Source organism: Lutra lutra, chromosome 5, assembly GCF_902655055.1.
Source record: "Lutra lutra chromosome 5, mLutLut1.2, whole genome shotgun sequence".
NCBI lineage: Eukaryota > Metazoa > Chordata > Mammalia > Carnivora > Mustelidae > Lutra > Lutra lutra.
This window is the reverse complement of record NC_062282.1, coordinates 38,235,254-38,243,601: the sequence shown is the minus strand read 5'-3', so window position 1 is coordinate 38,243,601 and position 8,348 is coordinate 38,235,254. Positions and strand designations below refer to the sequence as shown.

General features: G+C 33.5%; 1 pseudogene; it reads left to right on the top strand.

Annotated features, from left to right (window-relative positions):
- The first annotated feature begins 207 nt into the window (after nt 1-207).
- LOC125101426 (uncharacterized) lies at nt 208-322 on the top strand (annotated as a pseudogene).
- Nucleotides 323-8,348: the final 8,026 nt, after the last annotated feature.

Sequence of the window (8,348 nt, the reverse complement as noted above, 5' to 3'; positions counted from 1 at the left end):
CAACCATAAGTTTTTAATTATATGCAAATCTGCGTATATGGACCATTTCAAAATTAAGGGCCTCAAATTTATTTCTATTGATTAAAAATTATTAGGGGAAGCAATAACTGAGATTATTGCCAAGATTGCTTATATTTTCTGATACAAAGAATGGTTAATGCATTTAACATGTAAAGAGCTTTAATGAATAAGAATACAAAGATTGAAGTGCTCACTTCAGCAGCACATATACTAAAATTAGAGAGATACAGAAATGCTTAGCAAGGCCCTGTGTAAGGATGACACACGAATTTGTCAAATTTGTGAAGCATTCTATATTTTTTCTAGAAAGTTAAAAAAAATATGAAGATGAAAATCTTGGGAGGATGGTACAAAGGATTTGAATGGATTACAGAAAAAAACTAGGCAAATACCTTCTTTATTCTATTAAGTTCATGAACACATATCTGACATAAATAAGAGTGAAATAGATATGGAAGTCATTATCTCATTCAATTTCATCAAACTTGTGAAGATTAAAATTATTGATACTAGTTAGTGTTGTAAATAGTGTGATAAAATAGGTATTTTACATAGTTCATGGTATTCTGACACATTGTCTTTTTGAAAGGATGGTTTGAGACTATCTACCAAAATTGTTAATGCATACATTGCTTAATCTCCAATTTTAATTCTAGGAAATCATTTATGACACTTTCATTTCAGTACACAAAGAATTATCCTTAAGTTCATTTAATATACTTTATATATAACAAAAAATTAAAGATAATTTGAAAGTCAATAGGAAATTGGTTAAATAAACATGGCATATTCAATAATATGCAGCTTAAAAATGATAGAGATTATATATGCCAATATGAAATAGTAATAATAGCTAACATTACTGGGTACATAGAAAGTTTGCAACTATCTGAGGATAATTATCATTATAATTCTACTTGAATATTGTGTAAACTGAGACACAGGTTGAATAACCTAATTAAAATTGCAAAGCAGAAACTGGATTTTGGCCCAAGCTATTAGTTTCTAATGAACTGCCCAGAACATGGTAAAGTCCATTATACATACCCATATATGCATATACATACCTACACACATGTATAAGCTCCTAATTTTGTTTAAAATATGTAAGGATATATTTTTGTATGTACCTAAATCTCTAAAGAGATAAACAGTAAATAAGTATCTTATAATGCTTATCCCAGGAAAATAGGATCATTGGTTATAGGACACTCATTTCTTATTTTCTGCCTTCTGTGGTTTCTTTATCCAATTACCCTGTGTGTTGCTTCTGTTTCTAAAAATACAAAACTAGACAAAAAGTAAAAAAGTCTTTTGTTTGTTTGTTATATCTAGTAGAGTTATATATCAAATGGGGTTTGGAAAACCTCTTATAGGAAGTAACTTTTTTTAAACGAATAAACTTTTTAAAAAATGTGCATTCTTGGGGCGCCTGGGTGGCTTAGTGGGTTAAGCCGCTGCCTTCGGCTCAGGTCATGATCTCAGGGTCCTGGGATGGAGTCCCGCATCAGGCTCTCTGCTCAGCAGGGAGCCTGCTTCCCTCTCTCTCTCTCTCTCTGCCTGCCTCTCCGTCTACTTGTGATCTCTCTCTGTCAAATAAATAAATAAAATCTTAAAAAAAAATGTGCATTCTTATAGGTCTTTTAAAAGAATCAGGACATGGTTGATCTATTTTGGTTGTCACAAGATGATACATACTGTCACAATATGTCACATGATACATACTGACTGTCACTGCTGACCTGTATTTGCAGTAGTCTGCACTGATTTTTAAAATTTTTTTTGAAGATCTTATTTATTAGAGAGAAGAAGAGAGTCCACCAAGCAGGGAGCTCCATGTGGGACTCGATTTCAGAACCTAAGATTAGGACCTGAGCCAAAGTTCAGATAGTTAACCTACTGAGTTACCCAGACGCCCCTGCACTGAGTGTTAACACGTTAAGACGAATGAAGGGACAGGCAAGGTGGTTTATTCAGTCCGTGTGGACATGGACACACTACCTGCTATCATGGCAACAAGAGGGAATTTCTATTGCTTGCTGCCCAATTTAAGTTATTATAACTAATTTTCTAATTTACAAATGACATGAATTTAAGATTACGTTTACTCGGAATTTACCTACAAAATAGACCACTGCAGAGCAAATGGGATTATAAAATTTAGAAAACAATCACTGAGTTTTGACTTGCAGTCTTTATAGCTATTTTTCTTAAAGCCATCTTTATGAGTTTTTTATATGGAAAAAATCCCCGCAAAGATTTATCTAATATATGTCATATGTTTTTATCTATATTAAAAATTTGATTCTTTACAACAAAGTTGCGTGGTACAAGTTATTCCCCATAAAGCCTCTGTCCCAATTTACCACCTAATGGGGAATATTCATTCAGAGATTTAATCACTTCTCCAAGGCCACATTCAATAAGAAACAGTGGTAGTGTTTATATGAAGGTCTATTTGGTTGCCCACTAAAGCTTTATAATATGTTTCTCCATTGACTTATTATTATCCTCATTTTTATATAATTTGGCTTAATTTGCTTTATTTAAAATATGGCTTCTAGATCAAAAATATACTAAAACACTTTCTCTTCATATTTTAATGGGCTAATTCATGGGAAAGTTGAAAATTAATAGTACTTAAGGGCCGAATTAACTTTTTTGGATAATTTTATTGTATGACATATTTTAGTGTCTGGTTTTTAATGTTATCATTAAAATCATATTTCTCTTGTCATAATTTTCCATTACAATCATATAAAATAATTATATACGTTTGGTGCTAATGGGTTATCTTATTTTGCTATAACTGTACAATCTGAAATCCCCTACCATGAGTAATATTTACTTCTACTTTAAAGTATGACATTTAACATAAAAATGTGTAGATATTTTCATTTTGCATTTAAACATAAATACAAGATTCCTTTGGGGAACAAACTATTAACCTATTTATAATGTTTCACAGTGTACAAGTTAGTGTACAAATTTAAATTTGAGTCTATTATTTATAATGAAATGTTTTTCTATTAGAAGTTACTTTTAAAATTGTATCTTCAATTTTCATATTTAAATAGATTTTTTTTAAATTTTTTTTAAAAGATTTTATTTATTTATTTGACAGACAGAGATCACAAGTAGGCAGAGAGGCAGGCAGAGAGAGAGGAAGGGAAGCAGGCTCCCTGCTGAGCAGAGAGCCCGATTCGGGACTCCGATCCCAGGACCCTGAGATCATGACCTGAGCCGAAGGCAGCGGCTTAACCCACTGAGCCACCCAGGCGCCCTAAATAGATATTTTCATTGAGGAATTGATTCATGTAATCTTACTGCTTTTGAAGTATCTAATAAATTAATTATTTTAAATATTTTGTTTCCTAGATTAAGTTCTAAATAAATATGTTCTAAACAAATATGGTCAAATATGCTACTTGAGTTCACTGTAGCCTTTTAGTATTAGTCGTGACTATGTCTGTTTACACAAACAGCATCTCTGAGGAGTGAAGTTCTTTGTTCTGGCTGAGACTAGGTCTGCTTACTGGCAAAGCCAGTACCTTCTTGCCCTATTATTGACCTCGACTTTGACCTGGCTGGACCACCCTCACAGGAATGGAGGGTAATAAAGTCTTCTGGCTGACTCAAGCCTGAGTTTAAGCTAAGCAGATATAATCAATCACCTAAAATTAAGTGATGTGGTTTTGTGATGTGGACATTTACTGGGGACTGAACTGAGATCACCAAATACCATTCATTTAAGTCTTCAGGGCTGTTTCAGAGTGGGATCAAGGGTATTTTAACTAGTACTTCAGGAACTATTTACCAGATTCAGAGTGCAGAGATACGATCTTACGGCAAGAAAGAAAGAAGGAAAGGAAGAAGGAAAAAAAAAAGAAGGAAAGAAGGGAAGAGGAAAAGAAAAGAGAATGAGAATTTCAAGTAACAAGGATAGACATTACAAACAAGGAGTTAAACAGAAGAACTAAAAACTCCTTCAGGAAATATTAACCTTCTTAATTCATCTCAAACTTTGGATCAAACTCAGTAACAGCTCACATTTCTCAATTGATAAGCAGTATGTCTTTGCTAGCTAAAATACTTTGTTTTGTAAAATTAATTTTGGAATATTAGGCAATAATCATGCTGTGTTTAGATCTACTTTTCAGGATGTTATTTCAAAAGTCTTGCCTCTTCTCCGCTTTGCCCCCATCTTTCTGAAGATCAAGATTCTCTTGGACTGTTTTAAATGACCCTAAATTCCAATCCCACTCTGACCTTTCCCTTTTTAACTTTATCCCTGGAACCCACACATTTTTTTAAAAGAAAAGAAAATAAAAGAAAGACAGATAGAATTCCCTTACCCAGGCAAAGCGTGAAGCTCCATGAAGCACTCCAATCCAGCCAGCAGGAATCAGAGTTGTTTTGTGTGTACTGAGGTTGGAACATCCCATCAGATGGTTGTCACCGACGAATGTGCAGTGTGGCTTAGAGAATAGAATTGAAACAACATTAACCTGTTTCTCTCTGACCAAATTCCACATGCTTCACTAGCACATGAGTTAGCTGGAGACCACATGTTAAGATACTTAGATTACATTAGTGTATACATGTTACTGGGATTGCATGTCCTTTTGTCTAAACTAGATTGTGAGAGTCTTTAGAGAGTATATCTTAGATGCTTTATAACACTTCCCACAAAACCTATAGTACTGGCATATACCATGTAGTAATCACTTGGTATTTATGAATGAGTTGATGAAGTTTATTAATTTTGGACTATTACTCTCAATATCCTAAATAAAGTCTGAAGTCTGAGTTCCTATCTATACTCTTTGGGAGTCCTTTTAAAGCTACATGACATGACGGATGTTTAAATCAAATACTATGCCATCTTGAAGGGAATAAATAATTTCTGGATGCTAGTGATAGAAAATCAGGATAGATTTCTCTAGGTAACACCCTTGAATGGTGTATACTAGACAATACAAATCCCGATTCAGTAAAATCAGGAATTCAAAGTGGCAGAAGTAATTATCTCTTGGTTACAAATTGGTCAGAATTTTTAAGTGAGCCTTATCATATCGCTTCATGAAAAATATTATTTCTCTGAGAAGCCTCCCAGCACGTTGCTTCCCAAGGTTGGTGGACTTTATGGAGGGCTTTCCTCTGGAGGCCAAGCAAAATCATCTCAGCTACCTGCTCATGACGTTTCTGAATTAAATACAGCTGTAAACAACCTCTCCCAAACCCTGAGACTTGCCTTTGCGTGTCACTTTCAAGTACCCAACTGGGGTGCACTATTCGATTCTGCTCCCACGGGGAAGATAACTCTTTACCTTAAATGATCCTTCCCTTCCAATCTTCTAGTTCACTTTCCACACTGTCCCTCCCCAAAGGAGATTAGGTTCTCGGCTAAATAAATAAGTAAATAAATAAGATTTTCCTTCACGTAGAGATTGCAGATTGGTTTATGTTTTTTAGGGTTCCTGTAATGAAATCGAGGAGGTTATCAATATGATTAGAGTATTTAAAGGAGGATTTTTTTCAGCAAATGGACTTTTCCCAGAGCCCTTTTGCTATTCTAGATCCGTGTCTTCTTCTCTTCCCTCTATTGCCATAGAATAAACAATTATTTTAATGAATCTACTGAAAAGAGGTCAACCACTTATGGTAGAGATCATTTTATTCAGATCTGGCATGTTGAAAGAAAAATATTTCAAGTATTTATTGATTTATCATTTTTGTTCATCAGCAAATCCATTTTGTATGTTTTAATATGTATTTAGACTTGTTTATTTTAAAATAATATTTTGACTTTAGGATATATATATGTATAGGTATATATTTATATAGGAATATACATATATTCATGATATAATTTAATATAAACTGAAAATGCTGAATAAAATCAGAAGATCCTAACTAACATTGTTACTTTGACATGTTACATGAACTCTGGGCTTAAGTAATCTCATTTAAAAAAGTATTTTAAGGGTAAAGCTAAGTCATCTCAAAAGTCCTTTCAAAGCTTCTCATTTCCTTGATCTAGATGAGACTCATAAAATGGGACCATGGTGGTGAAATGTAAAGTATAGGCTATAGTAATTTCAGTTTTATCTTGGCTGCTTTATCATGTCCTGCTGTTAATTCCCCTTTGATTTATAGGAGTTAGGCTGAGCAAAATTTTGAAAAATACACAAACCCTTCCTGTAAATGTTAACATTTTAGTGATGAAATAAATATACCTACATATTAAATGTGATGATTTTTCTTCCATGCAACTATTGAGTCCATTTTTTTCTCTTCTGGTTTTTCCTCTTTAATATTTAAATAGTATGTGTTGCTTTCAAGAGAATACACAGCTAAATCAGTGTCATTTCTGGAAAATGATGTAATATAAATTTTCCCTGACTTTGTAATTGAAAATGATTTTTATTAAAGTCCCTCAGTTTCATTTATTTATACACATACACACACATACACATAATGCATATGCATATCTTCATGATTTGGAAGTTACTGAAATGCCATTAAGGGATAAACAATTCTACTTTCTAAATATTAATACAGGAATACTATCTAATGTAATCTAGACTAAAACAGCAGATACTAAAGGAATTGAGATACTTTCTAATTGTCCCAATAAAACAAAGTTATCAAAATATGTTTACCACTTACTATCAGGTTTGTAAAACATAAAAAGTATGGATTTCCTCTACTTGATGTTCTTATTCCTGTTTTCAACAAAGCAATTCTCAGAATGGCACTTAAGTTTTGAGTTATTATTACTCTTTTCAAAAAACCCCTTCAGAAATAAAAATTTAAAAACAAATAAAGTATGTCTATGAAAATTGAGAAATATCTTCATGCATTTGCACATGCATTCACTATTTACTGAATACCTACTAAGTGCCAGACAGTGGTCAAGGTACTGAAAACCTAGCAGCTGACGGAACATATGGAGTCAGTTCTCATGGAGTTTACATTTAAGGAAAGGGATAAAACATATACAACTCTGTGAATAGGATCTTTGACCGTCGAATATAAAAATATGCTATTATCAGAATGAAATCATTCAGGCGAACTTATTGGCAATTTACCCACAAATGAGGCAAATGCTGGAGAGATTGCCTTGATATTTGCTCAAAAATGACTTGATATTTACTGTTTCAACATGTAGAAGACTAATTTTATTTTATTTTTTAAAAGATTTTATTTATTTATTTGAGAGAGAGGGAAGGGGCATAAGCAGAAGGAGGAGCGGAGGGAGAGGGACAAGCAGACTGTGCTGAATCCCATAATTCTTGGCATAACTCTTTTCTGGAGATGATGGGAAAAAAGTCCCTAAGTAGTTTTATAGAGAAATAAATGAATATACTGAATTTTGAGAAAATCCCACAGTTAAGTCTGATTCAGAAATGATTGTATTCTATCACCCCCTTTGAAATAGAGATGAGTCTTCTATCTTCTCAGGACGGATTTGAAATTAATTCATTAAAGCCCTTAAAGTGTCCTTAAAATTAAAATTGCTACATTGATCTAACCAAAGCATTATTATAAACTAAAACCTGCCACTTGCATTAGCCTTTATAAGCTTGAAATGAAACTCCATTTCACTATTGAAATAAAATATTTTCATTTTTCTCTTAATTTCTGCCATCTGTTTTGCCACAACTGCACATTTGTTATTCTAGTAATTACAGGAGACAGACTGCTTGTAGGGGATTAAGATGCACAATATAGGGGCGCCTGGGTGGCTCAGCTGGTTGAGCATCCAACTCCTGATTTCAGCTCAGGTCATGATCTCAGGGTCCTGGGATCGAGCCCCATGTCGGGCTCCCTGCTCATCTTGTCATCCTTGTCTCCCTTTTCCTCTGTTCCTCCTCCCTCTCAGTATGCTCTCTCTCTCATAAATAAATAAATCTTTAAGAAAAAAGATACACAATATTTGCTTTAAAAAGCATGAAAGCCAATTAATTTTGTGACTTGTAAGTGCTTTGTCAAGTTTCAGAAACACTGGAAGTGTTTTAGGATTGATTAATAAAAGTAACTAGACCTAGCGTTGCCACACACTTTTATTGGTGATCCAATAGTGGCAGAAGAAACAAAGAATAATTTGTGCATTCAACTGTTGGGAAGGTTTTCCTTTACACGGTGGATACCCAGATAAGTCACTTTCAGTAATCTTACCCCTGAGATACGTAAAACTTTATTGACCATTTTAATGTATGGTTTTGCTATGAGAATAAATGAGTGGGTAAATCATAAAATAAATACCTGATAAGTGTATTAATCTACTAATCCATTAATATTTTATCTATCCTTTTACGGCC